General features: G+C 44.7%; 1 non-coding gene across 1 annotated transcript; it reads left to right on the top strand.

Annotated features, from left to right (window-relative positions):
• The first annotated feature begins 17,552 nt into the window (after positions 1-17,552).
• Positions 17,553-17,626, top strand: Trnat-agu (transfer RNA threonine (anticodon AGU)). The gene has a single exon. It is a non-coding gene; the product is annotated as a tRNA-Thr (tRNA).
• Positions 17,627-20,671: the final 3,045 nt, after the last annotated feature.

The raw sequence follows: 20,671 nt of genomic DNA, 5'->3' as shown, positions 1-20,671 counted from the left end.
TTAATGGTGGTGTAAAAACGTACGCTAGCGGAAACTAGCTGCCAAAAAATATTTGTAGCTAATGTGGCCTATTTTCTTCTAGAAAGGCGAAACTACTTTGTTTTGTTATGCACCTTTCGTGCAATTCTAATGTCAATGCCGGGTTTCCGTGTTTCTGGGAGTCCAGTCAGGCACTGACATTGAGGAATGACTGCTGGCTCATTGCACCCATAAAATGGTAATTTTGCCAAAATTTGACATCATTTGCGGGCACAACACACAGGTTAATGATTAGACTGTGGAGATCTTACATGTTCTGAGAGAATTGGGGGTGCACCATCAGGCAACTCAAAGTTCTGCGCAGTGTATCGCAGCTTGGCAACCTGCAATGTAGAAAGTTAACAATATCATTCTCCTAGACATTTGTCTTTTGTTTGTGAGACTCATGAAATATTTTAATGCAAAATTTTGGTAATACTTCCATGAACATCTAGCAGGGCTCCTATAAAGTGGACAGTTTTGATGACCTCGTGTGTTTGTCTGTTTAGCTATTAGTAATATATCAAATGTGTAACTTCGAGGAAGCGAAATCAGGGCTAAGGTTGCGTCAGCTAGTCAATATTGCCGTCAAATTTACTACCAGTAAAATCATAGTAATACTGTACTGTTCCATTAGGCAACGTACTCACTGGCCATTTTGCACAGCATGCTGTAATTCTGCTAATTGTAAAATATAATGGATAAATTTTGAAATTCCTAATTGCTATACGGTCGGCTTATTGATAAACAGTAACTTGTTCAATCATGACAGAGTTATGACAATAATATGTCTCACGAAAACGCTGCTACAACAAACTCCTCTTTGCAAACATATATATATATATATATATATATATATATATATATATATATATATAATGTCAGACAAAATTCTGCAGTCCGCTGCAGAGGTAGGTGAGAAAACGAAGGTGCACACTTACGGAAGTTGCATGTTTAATGGTGTAACGTTGCTGCCATGGCACCGCCTTCGTCAGATTGAAGAAGGCCGTGCCATGGCCGCCAGAATATATATATATATATATATATATATATATATATATACACTCCCAGGGTTATTTCTAGTTGTAAAACACAAATACCCCAGAAAGTGGATGGGAAAACGGCTCCGCGGTAGCTCAATGGCGAGAGCATCACACGCGTAATGCGGAGACGTGGGTTCGTTCCCCACCTGCGGACTGTTGTTTTTTCATCCATTTTCATTTCCATTAATTTATGATTTCTTTATTTCAATTAGTAAGTACAAATATTTTCCCCTATGTTGTCCTTGGTATCATTGTTCGTTGGCTTCTTATGATATATATATATATATATATATATATATATATATATATATATATATATATATATATATACCCCAGACAGCGGTTGCGAAAACGGCGCTACGGTAGCTCAATTGGTAAGAGCATCGCACACGGAATGCGTGGGATTGTTCCCCACCAGCGGCAAGTTCTGTTTTCAATCCATATTTATTTCCATTTTTTCTCATTTCTCTTAATTCACTTAATAAGTACAAGTAATTTCCCCACTGTTGTCTTTAGTGTCGTTGTGTGTTGGTTTCTTATGATATATGATTAAAAAATGAACTCCTCGGTTCTCTTTCTTCAGGCTCATGTATATATATATATATATATATATATATATATATATATATATATATATATATATATATATATATATAGTGAAGGAGATAGCCGTGATGTGGAGTTGGTGAGCTGCAGCCTATGTATTTAAATGGATGCACGTGCTTCTGACTACTTTAATGTTGTCCCAGAGGACGAGAATGTTAATATAATTGTTGGCTAGACACATACACTTCTGGCTTGCAAAAATAGCTCCTTAATTTATAAGAACAACTCTGTGAAGTTCACAGTTGGCGTCCTATTGAAAGCAAAAGGAAGCCACAATGTTTCTTCCCATATTGGTTCAGCAAAAGGAAAACATCGCTTAAGGAAAAAAAGTTGTTCCTTTGAGGCAGTCGAACGCAGCAACCCCCTAGTGAACGAAGCAGTAAGTTTTCTAAAAATTACCTCAGGGTGGTGTAGTGCTAGTGCATACGAATCCTACAAGTATGAGGGTACAGCCAGAATAAGAGTTACGGGTAGTAAATAATTGTTTTTTTTAAATCGTTCCATTTCCGTTTTTTTAGCTTGAAATGGCTTAGTGGATTTGCCAATTGATCATCTTCAACGGAACGTTGCGCTATAAATTCAACTTTCTCTACCTAGTGAGCGTGTGCACAGAAATATCTTTGTTTCGAATAGTTATTCCATGAAAATTCAGAAATATAAACCGCAATAAACTGGCACACTGGAACGTTTCAATCAACAAGGACAAAGATTAAACAAGTCCATGTGCTATGAATCATTGGCATGGATGCTGAACCTTGACCGCCACAGCCGCTAAAAAATTGTAGATATTGAGAAAAAAATCTGTATTTGCACGTAGTTTTTATTTAGTATGCATTTTAGGATTACTGACTTTGTTCTAACGCTGTCTATACAGTGTTTGTGTTTATAATAGGTATGCCTATTTATAGATAGTTGAATCCCTCCCGAAGAATATGTGGCAAAGAAAATACCATCGAGAACATCATTCACAGTATAAAAGCGCGCTACGCACCACGCGTAATCAGTGAAACAAACTTCGCAACCTTTTCCTGCATAACCCGAGCAACGCTATACCGGGTGTCCCTTGATAAAGTAGCCGAAGTATAGAAATATGCCAATGGAGTGTATGAGGACGTCATCAAATGTAAGTTGTAGGCTATTACATTGAGAAATTTACGCTATTTCTTACAGCGAAGCTGTTAATGGCTAGGCTTCAGTGCATTTTTCGTGTGCGTGTGCAAAAATGTGGGCCCAATCTATTGATAGTGCAGAAATAGTCCAGGCGCAATGGCACATTCCCCTGTGAACTCCGGGTGGTGGGCTCCGGGACCTGTTACGCGTCCTTGAAACTACTCTTGTCACACCTGGAACCCGGGACGATCGGATCTTAGCCCAAGAGGCTGACGCGCGTCGGTCAAGTCTACGTTCGCACCGCCCTCTCTTTGTCGGCATTCCAACCACTTGCGTGCCTAGTTTCCTGCCGCTCTCCCTGGGCGGTGGCACCGTCGCGCTTGTATATAAGACAATCTGCCGTTCTACATTTTGAATTTCGCTTCTTTCGTCGTAATGGGGAGGCCCCGTGTAGTGCGCACTCCCTGCGACGATTGCATTCTCGCCTCTGTTCCTGCCCTAACTTCATAGGCGCGTTGGTCCTCGGGAGTCCGGACTACACGCGGCCTCCCTATTCTGTGTCACCTCTGTGTCGCGTGGTAAAGGATTCTCTGGTCATCCACCTTCACAAAGTATAATGGCTCATGATTTTTTAGTCAGCCTAATCGCATAATACTTACGTAATATTTAACCAAACGTCAAGACCAAGTGCTCTGTCAAGTGTCTCCCCACCTTCCGCTCTCTCCTCCCTCCTCCTTTCTTACGATGAACCTTTTAAATGCTGCACACCGCCACCTCCGAATACACCCTGAAGAAGGAGCTGAATTGGCTCCGGAACGTCGGGCTAATAAATTCCCTTAATTTGGTTGGGGTCACTAAGTCTTAATCAATTTTCCCAGCCAGACAGGTAATTCTATCGAATTTTTTAGCTTTAAACAACTTCGCAAGCAACAGCTTTAGTACAAAAGGGTAAATCATAGTTGTATAGCACACTAGGAACCAGCTAATTAAGTATTTGCTAACTTCATACTCATTATAAGTAATAATTATTTCAGAGTCCCAAGTAAAGTCCACGAAATATGAAAGAAAGCAGGTGATATTCCAGCATGCACACCGGGTTTCAGTGTTCTCAACATGCCGCGTATGGACCTATGGCGCATTCAAACTGGTGTGCTATAGCTAGAAGAGGATATGATTTGTTACAAGAATTACTAAGGGGAACTTTGGGGCTAGCGTCTTTGGCAGATCACAAAGATGCTTGCCAATTCAGCCATCATGGGAATACTGGTTACTACATGAATTTGCCTGCACTTAATCCTTCAGGATTCCTACAGCCTTCTGACTTTGCGAATTCTTCATTTTCAAAAAGATGGGGCGTTACATATGGAACAATTCACAGTAGCTCTACAGGTGCACACAATCTTATTGCCATATGTGTTCAGAGATATTGAGAATACATTCAAGGGAATGCGGTCAAGTCGTATTCTCTTCAGATTATCTTCATGCAGGAGAATATAGTCAAGTCTTATTCTCTTCAGATTATCTCCATTCAAGAGAATATGTTGCGAATACATTCATTTCCTAGACCAATAAAGCAAGATAAAGCAGGGTAAATAAAGCCGCAGCAACGTTTGAAGCCACAAGCACAAATATGAGCCAAATCCATGTACTATCATTCCCAAGCCAACTGAACAAGCGCCGCGCCAGTGTTCCTAAGAGTCATTTAATCTTAAGCCTAGTTTTAAAGGGTATCGGGTGGCGACGCAGGCGTTGGCCGCGGGATTTATGCCAGTGATGTGCTTCTCTCGCCACAATTTACGGCTGTGATAAGCAGACGAGGCTGCACGGCCGTTGGGCTAAATGTGTCGCTATATATTGCATACGCGGCACGTTTCCGAACACTGCAGTCGTGCTGCGAGAGTGGTACTGTCACGCGTTTTATCATGTTTCGCGGCCTTCCTTTACAACGCAGCAAGAACCACTGGCACCAAGTAGCAAGTTGAAAATGCTGCCTCAGATTATTTCTAGAACCCTCTACAACTTTCTCATTCGAAGTTTTGCCGTAACTTTAGTGACCAATAAAAGTTGGTTAACTTAACTTATCTGGTTCTGTATGCGTATAAACGGAACAAAATACAACTTTGTGACTTGCTCCATATGATAGGCAACAATATGCATTTGGTCGAGTCCTAGCGAGCTTTGGCATACTTCTAAACCTTGGCTAAAGTAATGCCCGTGCGACACGGGCAATGTAAAGTGCACTTCGAGCAAGTGCACTTCAGCGCGTTGAGTGTCACTTTGGCGGTGCGCTGCTACACGAGAAAGAAAAGTGTTCTTTCAAATTGATGGCCATGGCGATCGGGAGTCAGATGGGAAAGCATATATGTGTTAATGTAAAAATGTGCGCACGAAAACAGTTTATTATTGTTTGAAACAACAGTTACAATCCACCTTTCCAAGCGCCGGCAACGACGGCCACACTACCAGCAACCGTCAAAATGGCTCGATCGGCCAAACAACTGTGCAGCCATCACACAGCATGGTCGTGAACAGCCCCAGAGCGAGAGTAGTTTTTTGATGTTCTTGTTTTTTTTGCGGTGTGGCACAATTTATTACCTTGTAAAGTTATAAACTTAAAACAATGTTGTTAAAAATTACTCCCGACTCTTCTTTCACTAATACTTTACTTATTGTTTGCTCATTGCTAACGGCGGCGAAGTCACTTCGCCGCCGCGAAGTGACTTCGCCGAACACACTCGCCGGCGAGTGCTCTCTGCAGGGAGTGTCACTAAGCGTTCCCGTGTGGCAGCCTGCGAATAACACTAGCCGCGAAGTGCACTCGCTCAAAGTGCACTTTACGTTGCCCGTGCGGCCCAGCTATAAGCAGGAGGACACTTCCTACACTGCATACAGACTGGGGTAATGATCATAGTGCTCTGCGTATTCAGAATTCATGGGTCCCCAAGTGCTGCACATGTATGCCATCCGAAGTATGACAGCTTAGTTTTTGCGTGCTATGGTTTGGCATACGAAGAGTTCAGATCAGGCGACATGGTTCACCAGCACCGGGAGTTGAAATCGCACGCAAGGAACCGCACCACTCCTCGGACTTTCCGAGGCCAAGCCATAATAGCTCCAGAACGCGACTCTTTGAGATGACTGTAAAGTTTCCTTTTGCGTTCTTGCAGTGTCGGTAACAGCAACAAGCGTATTCTCTGGCGCAGAGTAAACGTCGGCGGTCTTTGTATTTTGCACTGCACGCTAATTGTTCCGTATGAGTCAACTACTCAGCAACCTAATACTTCTCATACATTTGTCCGTTCAGAAGTGCAAAAAATATATAGATAAAAACGTAATTCTTGCTTTACCTCGTGCTTTATTCGTTGCCATGCCAGTACAGGCCATGTGAGGCTGACCATCTGTATGAGGGCCCAGCCGGCAAAGAAGGTGCGAAACCCGTTGCTGAACATGGTACCCGTGGAAGCGCAGTGGAGGGCGACGCTGACGTTGACTATGCTGGCATAAAGGGCGACAGTGTAGCCAGGGGAAACGATTCGAGAGGCGATGCCAGATGCTGCCTTCACACGCTCCAGGTCTTGTCGCAGGGAGTCCAGCCGTCTTATCTTTCTATTGGGAATAAGGACGAGCGAGTTTATACATGGCAGCAGTTCTCTCTGGTAGCATAATGGAAAATGAGAAGTGAATGAAAAGCCCTAACTCAAGCATAGTGAAAAATGGTTTTATTTCGTGTCTTCTTGACTGCTTCACAAAATCCAAAAAATGCCAATACATTATTGTGCAAAGTGTCAGACAGGAACAAAAATAGCCCATACGCATTCTTACGGCGTGATGTACTGATCACATCGGCACGGATAACATATTTTACAGAAAAGGAAGTACAAAATCTACTCAATAAACAATGAGTTTGTTCAGCGGAACGAAGAAAAGAAAAACTTGCCTTTCTGACGAGGCTTCTGAAGAGCGAAGACAAGTGTCCAATTGCTCAGAAATGGCTCTGACGTAGCATCTTCGGGAAAGATATATACTCAGAGGTTGAGCACAGTACGGAATAGAATAAGTGAGCACAGTATGGTCGAGCTTAGTACAGAAGTCTAAACATTTCACATTCTTTCAGAACATTATCATTCTGGAAAATGCCGCAGGTTGGACCAATTGGTAGAATAGCTTGGTAACAGATGAAAAGTGCGACTAAGAACGTGAAATCGGAGAATATATCAGCGTAACAGGCGCTCTTATAACCCTTTCTTCTCTGTCCGACTGTTTATTGAAAACAAGGCAGCTAAAGACAGGACAAGCGTAAAAATTAAACGAGGACAGGTGCGTACTCGCAAGTGAAATTACTGAAACCAACACGCAGAAATACACAGGATGTCGCAGCTAAACTGCTCTGTGTTTCAAAAACGAAACACTGATTTTTCTACCGGATAAGGCGAAGTGCGTGCTGTTTGCCGCCTTGTTGAGAAACCTTAAGCAATATTTTACTTGATAATATCCAATAGCTTATTTCTAAGTAATCAGCTAGCTTCTCGATTGTTGCTTTAGTTGTGAAAATGTCAATTACACAGTAGTATATAATCGTAAGGCACGTCAAATTCAGTTGTTTCCAAGAGGTACAAATCGCGTGTTAATTTTATCTAGGCAATAAAGTCCGCGAAATGTGCAAAAAAATTACTCTGCACTCATGCGCACTGCACAGCAGCGCCATCACACAATGTTAGCCTGAGGCTATCGCGATTGAGCCTTTTTGGTTCTGATCAGTTGTAATGCCTGTTGTGGTGAGTATTCTCGTGCCGTACCACTTATTTTTTTTATACTAAGGAAAAACCCATGTCTCTGCACAAAGCTCATAGTACACGAAAATACTCTGGTAAGGGGAAAGAATTGCATTCAATATATTAAAGTGTTTCCAAAATCTCGTGTCATTTTCGGGCAGGGGTCGGACTCGGCAAGGAAAATGTTCGTTCGTTCGCTTTCTCACACACCCGTTTTCTATCCTTCTGTTTGTCGCTATCGTTCTTTCTCTCGCGCTCTTGCTCAAAGCAAAGTGCCGGCTCTTTCAATAAAGTTTATTCCTTCTTCTCGTTCGTTCATTAGTTCTTTTGTTCGGGCTACTTGGTCACGCTGACAATCATCGTCCATGCTTTCTGTACAATTTCTTAAGCTTTTTTACCTTCTAGAGACAGACGGTAGTGCATGAAACTGCCCGGTGAAACATTGGTGGCCAGCTTTTGTTCTTTTTTTTTGCGCGAACGGTATATTTCCCACCTGAATGTCCTCGCAAAGTATGCCATCCAGAGGCGGGGTATCAGTCCCCAAACAGAGGCTTGCATAATGCCGTAGCATTTCAGCGCCTGCAACAGGCGCTGAAGGAATCTGGAGCTCCTCGCCAGCTCTGGCAGTTTATCAACATCGAGGCCACTTCTGCTGCCGAAGTAGAGTGACCATGATGATGCGAGGATCTGAAAACATTATATTGTCACACGTTAGCGCGAAAAAATATCTCGTAGGATAACCCATTCGAATCGACGTTCATGAGTGACAATAAAGAAAAGGTCATCGTTCGGTGAGCAATGGTAATGTCATGCCTGCTACCGAAATGCATTTATTGAATGGTGAAAACGTGCTTTATTTTTCCGGCGTATTTCATATTTCAAGTCGGCGAATTCTGACAGTAGGTTAAACTTGCATAATTTGCTTTATTTTGAGTGACAGTTCAGTGAACGAAACAATTTCACGTTCGGAAAGGGTTACGGGAGACGTACCTAAATGTACACGTCAGAACTAGAATCGCGCTGCGAGGATCAGCTTAGTAACGTAAAATTGTTGCTCAATACTTTTTTAAAAGTTTTTTATACTTTAGCATTGTTGAGGCACTTCACGTACTTTCCAGGGGCTTTGCAGTTTCTTTATCCCGATGTATGTTTGTGAACATATAACCGTTTTCCCGTCTACATATGTCACTGGGTAGTGCGTGGTAGAACGCCTAGCGCATCGGACTGCTGTGCTGTTGTAACATCGTTCGAAACCACCCACCGGAACCACTTTGGTATTTGACTGCGTGGCAATGTGTACGCAAGAGCCGCACTTCAACGAACCTCTGTCACGCCGAGATGGGTCATTGTAGATGTGGGACTGCGTATAGCCCCGCTGTTGGAAGAAATTCTTTGATACCAACTTGGGTCGCTGTGTACGTAGGTGTGTGCTGCTCTTTACTGAATGTCTTTGACGCCAACTTGGGTAACTATAGGTGTGTACCGCTCGGAATGTGTCTTAAGTTACTCAGAGGCTGAGCGGGATCGGACCCACGTTACACGGGTTCCTAGGGCAAGGAGAGCAACCCGACGCATTAGCTGACTGCGAAACAAATGCACCGGGTACGTGCCGCTTTTCAATGAACGCCTTTCACGCCAGCGGTTCCGCGAGTTCCGCGGTTCCGCGCCATGAATGCACTGGGTACGTATTGCTCTTCAATAATCCACTCGCCACCTTGGGTCCCTGGGTATGTACGATTGGGTGTGCGGCAACGGAGGGTACAATTCTCAGCGTTGGCAGGCACCGGCGTAGCCACGCTCGTCTCAGAAGCTACGCGCGGAATTCTCGGCAATGCCAATAGATAGCACAACGTGTCTACAGAGCACGAGAGAGGAGCCCGGTTGCCGCATTATACGCACCGGAGTGCCATCCATTTCGGAGGCCGCGCGCTTGCTTCGTGGCCGCGCCACTAGATGGCGCCAAGTGTTCTTAGGGAACGTGAAAGAGGAGTCCCGCTGCTACACACTCCTCAAATAACTCGTTTCCAAGGTGGCAATACGCAGTGTCACTATATTGATTCGATGCTAACGCATTACCATCGACAGTAATCGTGAGATATATGTTCTGCCAACTTGTTTTTCGGGTTGAGCCTAAATTGCGGCGTTTATTGTCGCGAAAGGAGCTCACGAGCACTGCAAAACGCTGCAGCGACGGAACTTGTAACAAATATGAACGTCTACCCGCCATGGTTGCTCAGTGGCTGTGGTGTTGGGCTGCTGAGCACGAGGTCGCGGGATCGAATCCCGGCCACGGCGGCCGCATTTCGATGGGGGCGAAATGCGAAAACACCCGTGTACTTAGATTTAGGTGCACGTTAAAGAACCCCAGGTGGTACCAAATTTCCGGAGTCCCCCACTACGGCGTGCCTCATAATCAGATCGTGGTTTGGCACGTAAAACCCCATAATTAATTAATTAATTAATTAATTAATTAAATATGAACATCTGGGATTCTTTACACGCACCAAAAGCATGGTACAGGAGCGTTTTTGTAGCCTACCGGGGCTCATGCGAACACCACGTGTCTCGCGTCAAGCCGCCTTGGCACAGCTGCGATGCCAGCAGTTAAAGCGCCTGGAAAATTAGCCAGCAGTCAGAGCCGGCAGCGCCTCTTGGCCATTGAGAGCGTGTGCTCTCTCGGCACTAAGCGTGCGCCGTTGCTGTGGCGACGCCTTCTTCCTATCCTCACTAAGCATGTTTGTGATTTGACACTGACAACCGACAATGAAAAGCAGTGAACCGTGCTGTATTTTGGTTTAGCTTTAAGAAAGTAATAGTAGTTGATATATCATTTATATTGAAAAGTACTCGTGATCTGATTCCGCACCTGCCTAATTAACTTGCAAAAACAAAAAAAAAAGGGGGGCGGGGGGAATGGTCCACGTGTATGAACCTTTTAAAGAAAAAGTTTTCATTAAATGAAAGCGGAATGAACACAGAAAAATATTAGTATCTTTGGCTTGGAATGTGATTCAGGCGCATGTTTTTTTCGGAAAAGCTATCGTATAGTTTCGCCGATCACATTTTATAATGCGTTAAAATTTGCGATTGCCTGTTTTTTGTTCTTACGAGCCTCCATAGCATGTGAGCCGCATTGCGACTCCACGCCCCTATTTCATACGCTAAGCAAAATATTGTTGCTCTCACCTAATTCTACATTCGCAAAATAGAGTTGTGCAGAGTGAAAAAATGGTGCAGATCAGAGTGCGGATGCGCATTCCATTGTGCACACTCAGAAAAGGAGACGGATGCTCTACGTAGAACGCTCGATTTAGCAAGGCAAGAATTTCAAGGGAGTGATTTATTCAATAAAAGGCCTCTCCCCACGTTCGTTGTTTGCAAAGCTGTAAACGCAGTGCGTAAACCACGCGCTGTCGACCGTGTCTGCGAAGTATGAAACCGCTTTCTTTTAATACCTGCTTGGAAAAAAAATAAGAAACAACACTGCACATGAAACGTTTAAAGAAAACACCCACCGACATTGGGCGCAGCGTTCATTAGGAACGCCTCAAGTTAGCAAGTTCATCCATCGTACTGATCCACTCCGGGGGATCCCTTTGACTTTTGAGTGGACCCCTGACATATAAGATGCTCTCTATAAAATACTGCATAGCAGGGCGAGCATCTATGTCAGCATTCCGGACTGCCAGACGCACTTTCCATGGACTGTGCAGGCCCAGTACCATGATCGTGTCCAGGGGTATGGTTCCAAAATTTGGGGCAGGTAAGAAATGGATGCCTCGATGTGACGACGGGAGGTCCTTTTTTAAGGTTCGTTGTAGCAAACCACTGCAGCCCGCGAAAACAGCTGAAATTTGAAACTAAAGCTAGTGTGCATTTTTTATCGAGAGAGCTGCCGCTTACTGCCGGAGAACCATCAATGTAATAATAATAATCTTTATTTGCACTTGAAGGAAAAAAAAAAAGGGGGGGGGAGAGGAGTAAAGACTCGCATCAACACCTCTACGTAACAAACACTGCCTTCAATGTCACCTATTATGGCAAGTGACTTTGGTAAATCATCCAAGTAAGCACGCCCGAAACCGCTCCTGGAAGTGCACAGCGCAGAGAAAAACAAAGATAAAAAAACTTGAGCTCCTGACGTGAAATCGACACGGGCCCTTGGCTGCGGTATGGTAGGTGAAGGGACCGTTGCCTACACAGACAGTAAAGCTCGTCGCCTAGTAGCAAGGGGTGGCGACATTTCGGTTCCTCCTATCTCGTTTATTATTGAAGCAATTTGAGACAAAATGAGTAGGGTAGAACAATCCCTAAATTGTCATTTCTAAATTCCAGCATATGACTAACATTTTTTATGGGTCCTTTAAATCGGTCGCGATACAAAAAATTTCGGGGACGCTTAAAGTAGCCTTTAAGAGCGGAACGTGATAGCATTCTAAGATCCCTGGCTGTTTATCAGGCTTTTTCTCGTATATTAAATTTTAATCCGACGCTATCACGTGTGTAGGTTGTAGTTAAGTGGTACTTCGAATTTCTCAAACAAAAATCTGTCCGAAAAATCGTAATTCCCCCCCCCCCCCCCCCCCCCCCCCCCCCCTAACGCCTTGCGCCACGCGAAGGGTCTTCCCGGTCGGGGTGGTTCGGGATGATGTGGTTCGGCATGATTACTTCCGCCAACGACTCCGGCGCTTACGCCGACGTCGACGACAGATTTTCTGCGACACGGGGGCCTTAACGTTGTAGCGTTAAAACGCACCTGCCACGCTATCAATTTGTAGGCATAGCTTAGAGCTGCTTGGTTTTCCTCCGGGGGCAGTGCAATTCGGTCTTCGATTCTGGAACACGCTCGTATCAGTTGTAGGTAGGACGGTGCGTAGAAGAACGTCAATGCGTAGTTGACGATTGCGGTGAGAGCCGTGAACACGAAGAACAACAGTAGATAGGAAGTGTACAGCATGTACTTTCCTGACTTGTTCAGCGCCACCTCGACCAGTTGCTTTATCGCGTAGCCCACTTCACCTGAAACGAATACAAAGTAACGCTGTTCCGTACCTGAACAAAGAAACATTTTTTTCGAGGTCTGAACCGCATACGCACTAGAATTTTAAGAAAAGTTATGTTTGAGACCGAATCATATGCGCATGAAATAGCGCCATAAAAAGAATCGAATTGAATATAAATACTTTGTGAAGTGAGGTGAAAATAGGTGAGGAGCATATTTACCAATTAATATGAAATAATGGTCACATCCTAGTATACACAACATTAGAAAGTTTCCGTCCCTGTACTGCAGATTACAAAACATGCTTCAATAAAGGCTCAAATGTAGAGTGAGTTGAAATAAGGCAGTCTTTGTTTCGCAAACTTGGGACTCCTCTGGTAACATGTGACCATGTATTATGAGAATCGAGTTTTAGGAGGCCATTGAATAAGTCCTTAGGGTCTCTGTTTACCTTCTAGACAAATAGCGAGACCAAACCGACCAAATGTGATCCTGTGCTGTAATAGTGCGCAGTGACCTTGACCGGTTGTGATCGTATGTCCATGCTGCCTATTTCTGTCTCTACCTTCATCACTTATTTGTTTTGAATCTTGGCACTCCTCTAATATTTTATTTTCCCAGACCTGGGAGTTCTGCACTTGTATATGAAACCGGGCTACATAGTGACATTACGTTTCTGCCCCATGTACTTGATGATGTGGTCGACTGTGCGTGCTGCCGACTTCATTGCGTTTTCGTGTGTGTCCTCAAGAAAAAAAAAACTATCGGGTGCCTTCGTACCGCGCCCAATGACACGATTTAACAAAACGCATAATGCTATGGTCCAAACCAGCGATCGCTTTGTGATTCTGCTTGAGATTGTGTACATTTTAAGCTGTGTAAGCGTTAGTTAATGTTAATTCTTTGGTGCATGATAGAGCATTGTACTTTAGATATCGCTGTGATCGTGCTTTCTTGCATTCCTTTTTCTGTTCGTCCTCACGATGTGCAAGAAGTATGTATGTGACCTAATGTCCCATTTCGTAGGCCATTAGGCTTTTAGCACCCATTAATTACTGAAATATTATTCTTATCTACCCCTAAAACGTAAAATAATTGTGAAGTATTATATCGTGTACCCACCGGTAAAAATAAGCCAGGAGAGACAGACGAAGCCGACGTAGAGACTCGGAACGGTGTGAGTGGTGGCGTTCGGGACGCCTTCTGACCGCACGTTACGGACCACGTTGCAGCCGAACAGGGAGTGAAAGCTTGCGATGACGCGGGATCCAGTCATGAAAGGACGGCCCATGAGGGTGACAGGGCCTCTCTTGGATTGCTGAAAAATGAATGCTGCTGTGAATAATGTGCAACGTTACTCAACATAATGTGCAGTGGCACGATACACGAAACAAGTTGCAGGTGAAACACCTCCATACGGGGCGCATCTTTATAGTCAATGGGATCAACTATATCGGATGAGGCCTGAAATTAGAACAGGCTATGTACCGTTATTCAGCAGTTTTCAGTGTCTTGGTACAGTATGTCATGTCGTTCGCCTTTTGGGTTTCGCGACACTTCGCGTCAATTGCACTCACCGCGTTGACATCCACCGCCGATACCGGGTTTTACACTGTAGCAGGAGAATGCGGCCGTCCGTGCATGCCTACGTGTCTGGTGCTAGCCAAACGAAACCCCGTAAAGCTGTCAGTATACCTTGAAGCGAATGACCGCCGATATCTCCCCTGATTTGTGTAACTGAGGCTACTGGGAAATATCTGAAAGCATATGACATCGAAGGCCGCCAAGGAGAATTGGTAGAGCGCCGTCATTTACGCGCGAATATAGAAGGTCACCGCTTACCTGCACAGAATGTCGAATAAAGGGGGCATCGTTACAGTGAATGAATGTGGTCAAAGCTCATTGATAGCAGGCCAGGCTAACTTGCTTACTTAGATAATAATCTTCGATGATTTCAGCATGATATTTACCTTCATTTTGTGTCGAGTCTGTCGTGCGAGAGCGCTTCATGCAGTAGAGTCGATGTCAACTACCCGAAGTATCTGTACTGCTATTCGCGTACTTGCAAATGACGTTTTAATCTTCTTTCATTTACTAATTTTCCAATGTTTTCTCACACGTGAGCACACAGTAGCCATTGTGCTTGTACGCAAGGTGTACAAACAAAAGTATATGATGAACGTGTAGGGCATAACTACATAAAATTATTCCACTTCTTAAAATAGACCTGGTGAATCAGTTACGAACAAGTGCGCGAAATTTCGTCATCCGAAAATCAAAAGATATACTTGACGATATACCAGGCGCTTTTTTTTACAATTGGTGTTCACAGAATTTTTCGTATTAATTAAGGTATCTGTCGCGTTTAGCACAATTATACCGGCATAGGTAGAATACATGATGAAGCGCGGAAATCTGTTCTTTGAGAACTCACAGTAACAGTACACATAATAAGGAGAAAAGTAACGCTTACTTTAAACCGAACTTTCGAAATATAACCTCCGGTTCTGCCCTGATGGCAACAATCGAAACTTTTGCGAGTGTCGAGTAGAACTGAGAAATTTAGCAAGGTGGCGGGCCCAACTCCTGGGCCAGATTGCGCAGAGGGGCTCTGGATTGCGGCTGTGATGGAGGACACAAAAATAAAATATCCATAATAATTGCATCAGTTACCTCCATTGGAGAAATCTTGGAATGAAAGTGGCGACCGTAGTTCTTGTGACGGTCGCGCGTGTATTTTTGAGCTGAATGAACGTTTCCACTCATAAGAAAAGTTGAGCCTCAAAGACGCGTTCCACTTCTCAAGACACTTCCTCAATGGCCTATTGCGCTTGCACCGCAGATGCTTCGTGATGCGAAAGTAGGGACTCCGAATATCGATCGGCGGTTCTCCCATGTGAATGATGAGGTATAATTATGCAAGCATCAGGAGACTATGCGGCCGTTTTCTATACATAAATAATATGTTTTGCCTAAGGAATAAGGAAGCGTCACATGCTATCTCGCAAAATGCAAGGTGTGGGCGTCCCGTGGTGAATCGGAATTAATGCTTAAGACTGAATGAGTGTCCACTAGTTAAAAAGAAAGAGAAAGAGAAAAAGTGAAACTACCCATAAAGCCTAATGTTCGCACTTGGCAATTCAAAACAAACTGTACGTTGGGGGACTGCGTATAAATTAGATTTATGTTTGCAGACTTAAATAATAACGAGACGGTGTAGCCTTCGAATTGATGTGGCTGGATCTTGTTTTTCTTTCCATGCTTTGTTTTTAAGGATAGATATCTTCCAGCTGAAGGAGGGAAAGCAGCACACATTAGCACTCTGTGGATATAGAGTTCCCGCTGCTACATATAGACAATGTATATCGTGTTCCTGCTGAATTCTAACGTATTTGTCAGGTTGAGGCTGCTGCCTGCTCAAGAATTCTGCAATCGGTATGCTCATGCTTTCTACGCGAGTATCGAGCCCTTGAGGATAAACAAGCTTGGAGGTCGACACAGCACGTTTTCTTATTCTTTTTTGTATTTTTTTCGTGGGCATTGGTAGTTACTCCTGGGCATTCACTGCACGACAGATATCGCCTGCGAACGTCTCATAAGAAAGATTCTGAAAACCTATGTGGCCCTAGATTTATCTACATTTTTTGTTTGCATGAGGTTGTCGGAGGTGTATTCAAATGTAACTGCAACAGAATTTTTACGTTCGAACCCCACCGCTGTGCATAAGAACTGAGCCTGGAACTTCTTAGGCCGGAGCGCAATGCCAGCAGTAATAGCCTCAATGGCGCGGATAATTCAGCGTGTCGACGGCACCAATATTTCTATTTTTTGCTTACTATTTAAGCACAGAAAATTAAGTGCGGCCATTGCTTACTCACATTATTCGCGACATGACTGCTCAAAATGAAAAGTAATAAATAGAAAGGCCATGACAGCTGTGCAGATTTATCATTAGGTAGCAAGCACGTAACGCGGCCGACCTTGCTGACATTAGTGGCTTGAATTTTAACCTTGTTTCGCTGCTAGCCTAACTATATTGAAAATTATGTCGGTTTTAACAACTGAACAAAATTGAGTTATACATTTTTGATACAGCTCACTATGTCTAAATTTCCCTCATGCGATGGAGAAGGTACGTAACGGGTTGTCATTGCAAGGAGCTAGTGCATTAAAACAGGGTCTGCGATACTCAGATTTATATTGCCTGCCCCGGTTGCTTAGTAAATATGGCGTTGCGTTGCTGAGCCCGAGGTCGAGGGTTCGATTCCAGCCTGGGCGACCATATTTTAATGCAGGCGAAATACAAGGACGGTCATTATCATGCATTGCGTGTATGTTAAAAGAATCCCTAGTAGTCCAAATTAAAACCTCGGAATTACTTTCTTTAAAACTGTTGTTTCCGTTTAGTTCGGAGTACTGCGAAGGACCTTATATTGTGAACCTCTAATCAAATATTGCTGCGGCAGTGGAAAGCGGTAGCTGTAGCTGGACGTACTCAGCAACTTAGTCTCTCTAGGAGGCACGGTGATTACGTGGCAAGTGTGCTGATTACACTTAGGCTTTTGGACGATACGGGCATGAAGTCCGCGCTTACACAGACACGCACACACACACACACACACGCACACACCACACACGCGTACACACATACACACACACACACACACACACACACACACACATACACACACACTTCACACCGGCGACTCAACTTTCGATATCTTGGATTCGATCTAAGCTTTGCTAAATGAAACCCATATGTAATGGCACACTTGCCAGCCGCTCCATATACGTGACATCCGTTTTCATCGGTGAACTGGCAGGCTATCGTATTTCAATAAAAAAGGCCGCATCGTTAAGCAGCAAGAGTGTCACTTGGGCATGGTAGGAGTACGGGGGGAAGCTGCTGATGAATATTGATGCGACTTCTTTCGCGCATATAGACCAGTGCCGATGATTAGATTTCATTGAATGGAGGTTGCAGCCTAGGGTTCTACCAACGGCGCCGTGGCTTAGTTGGTTAAAGCGCCTGTCTAGTAAACAGGAGATCGTGAGTGCGAATCTCACCGGTGCCTATTTTCAATCTGTCGCGGGAATTAATTTTTTTTGCGGGGTGGGGGGCATGACGCATTAGAAAACGTGTGCTTTTTTGTGACAGAACAGTTGACCATACGTTTTACGGTTGCGCTGCGTCTGTTGTCGAGCGCGTCCATGACCACCAGCGTTCGTGGTAATGAGCGTTTGGAGAAACGATAACATATGCGTTTCTGAGTTGTTTCAAACATAAACCAGCTGTTCTAGGTAGTAATTCAGGAAATAAAGCATGATTTCAAACTATTTTCTAGTCTTCATGGTTCTGAAAATAATATTTTGCATAAGTTGCGTTTTGTAGCACTTGTAAGGCATAAATGCTGCCATAACAATGAATTGCACTGAATAAATGACCAAATAATTGCACTCTAAAACATCCTGAAATCATAGAATGTATTCCAATGCAGGAAGGAATTCGCCCATGTGTTAAGAAATATCTGAAGCCACGGGCATATGTGAAGCCTTTATGCTGTCCGACAAAAAAAAGTATTGGCCGCATCACTGCTTGCTTTGCTGCAAATGCCGCCCCTGATACGTAACACCCTCTCTTCTCCCCCTTCCCACCCCTCACGATCTTGCACTCCCCTCTCACTCATTCCATGATGGATGCAATGGAGGTAGTGCTGAATTCAATTCAAAATTCCCGCGTTCGCCTTGCTCTCGCGCCATCTGTTGGAACCTTTTATTACTGTTGGCTTAAAGCCGGCTACAGAGCCGCGGCTTCAGTCGGCTTGTTTTTAAACGCGTAGCGTCTCTTCGACACCATTTCTAACACGTTAATTTTTCAATTACTAACGTAAAAACCAGTGCATTGTGTATTCCTAATTAAATGAACGCTGCGGATCACGGTTATGTACATATATGTTGCCTCAAATAGACCTGAGGTTTTCTTTGAGCTGTATAATGTTGACGTGTATGACGCCGTGCCACACGTGCTAGAAGCTTGGTTGGTTTTGGCCGGGCGGTTAAATTGAGTGACAGACAGACAGACGGACAACGTTTTTCGCGTTTGGGTAGTCCAAGAAGGACTATCGCCTTTAATACGGCGAGTTAGCTCACTTCAGTGGCGCGTAATGAGGGAAAAAAATGTGGTTGATCCCTCTTATATAGGAATCGGTATAGAACACGAAAGTGAAACGTGTCTTCACAGAAGTAGTGTAATGTTTATTGCACATTGATATATAATGTCTATTGGTGTTTTGTGGCTAAAGCGCCCTTAGGCGTTGATGCACCCACGCTGACGCCTGGTGGCACGTCTCCTCCATCACGACTACCAACGTCGATGACCATGAGCAACCGTCGTGCATATGGAAGCTGCACTACGCTGCACACGCTAGCACAACGCGAAAGACGAAGCACGTAACTGACACACTAATACAACGCGCAAGACAAAGCACGTAACTGAATCGTCACCGAGTCAAATCAGCGCGTACAGCGCGTCGTAATTGCAGCCTCCGCGATCAACTTCAGAAACATTTTCAGAGCTAATTGCGGAGGCCACGCTCCGCTGTGCTGAGTACGGTGAACGCCACCTAGGTGGCGTTGGTAGTGCTTCTTGATGCCAGCGTCCCTTCGAATGCTGGCATCGAGGCGTCGTAGTACTGAGACCACCGAAGCGTTCACTGTCGGTGCGCGTTAAGGCCGGAATACATGGAGCGAATAACCGGCGTCCGAGCGAAGAACTTCGTCGGGCGGCGAACGTCCGACGGCCGGCGTCAAGAAATTTGCCGTCCGCAGCCGATCTGCCTGTCCAAACATTTTCGTCGGGCGAACGCCGCCGCCGGAAGCGTCTAGCGCGCAGCGGTGGACGACAGCCAATCAGGAGGCACTAGTTCCGGTCGCAATGCATGCTGGTGTTTCGCGCGCGCGCGCCTTTTCGCGTCGTCTGCAATCGCGTTGGTGTTGCCGTGTCTGCATGTCTCTGCACCGATTGAGTAGTTCCTAGTATGATTTCTCAGGAATCGCGTTGTATTTGTACATCCCATATCCGCTGATCTGCGAGGAAACAGACAAGCAGTGCAAGCTCTCTACAACAACCTTCAACAGAAATCTTCTGATCTCAGAGGCCACATGCTGTCGTCATGCCTATCTCCCGACTTCCCCGATAGATGGCGTTGGCATCGGATATTTCTTTCGCTAGGCTTAGACGCGTTCGAAACGAGAAGCGATCTCGAAAACTACTCAAGGTTATCCATAATACTCTGTCGTCGAAGCGGCCTGAGACTAAGCGAAAGCCGTTTACGCAGTCATTTGCTTCCAACTAAGTGAATTCTACAAGGACAACGCCAAATTCAGTTCGAAGCGGGCGGCAGGGACCGCCGCCAACACGGCGGCCAACGCGCGGCGGCGTTCGCCGCATGTATTGCAACACAGCAAACATCCTGCGTCGTGTCGCCGCGTCGTTACTTGACGCGTGAAGTTCGTCGAGAAAGTTCGCTCCATGTATCCCGGGCTTTAGTGTCATAATGCAGTACTTCTCTTTTCTGCTCATAGGCGGCGGCACCGCCCCGAGCAAGAGCGCGGGTACACGGAGGAGTGTTAGATATATAAGGCGCGTCTGTGTAGCTCTCTGCGAATGCGTTTGTGGCGCAATGGGTTAAACGCTCGGCGATCTATCGTCGCGGACCGAGAGGTCGTGGGTTCGATTCCCAAATTTTGCATGTTTGTGGAACTTTTTCTTCTGGTTTCTTTCTTTGTATTATGTTCTATGACGTATTTCCGTGACGGAAATACGTCAGTGAAGTCTTGGTGGACCCCGGAATAAAACACTTTCGTGTTAAAATATTTCAACAAGAAGCCTTACCATTTATTGTGAGCTCTTAGATACCTTCATATCACACCGAACTGTTAATAGCGCTCGTGTCACGCGCTCGCCTCGCGTTTTTTTTACGTCCCTTGTTTATTGTGCTATTCCTTGTCTATACTAGTAAGAAAATGACACCCACAAAGAGGTACTTGTGTAGTATGTTTGTTTGGTTTCAAGCAGATATTTCTCCATTGGCAATAGAAATTGTGACAGTTAACATGAT

Source organism: Dermacentor silvarum, chromosome 9, assembly GCF_013339745.2.
Source record: "Dermacentor silvarum isolate Dsil-2018 chromosome 9, BIME_Dsil_1.4, whole genome shotgun sequence".
Taxonomy (NCBI): Eukaryota; Metazoa; Arthropoda; class Arachnida; order Ixodida; family Ixodidae; genus Dermacentor; species Dermacentor silvarum.
The sequence above is the reverse complement of the archived record's forward strand: the minus strand, read 5'-3'. Positions and strand labels throughout refer to the sequence as shown.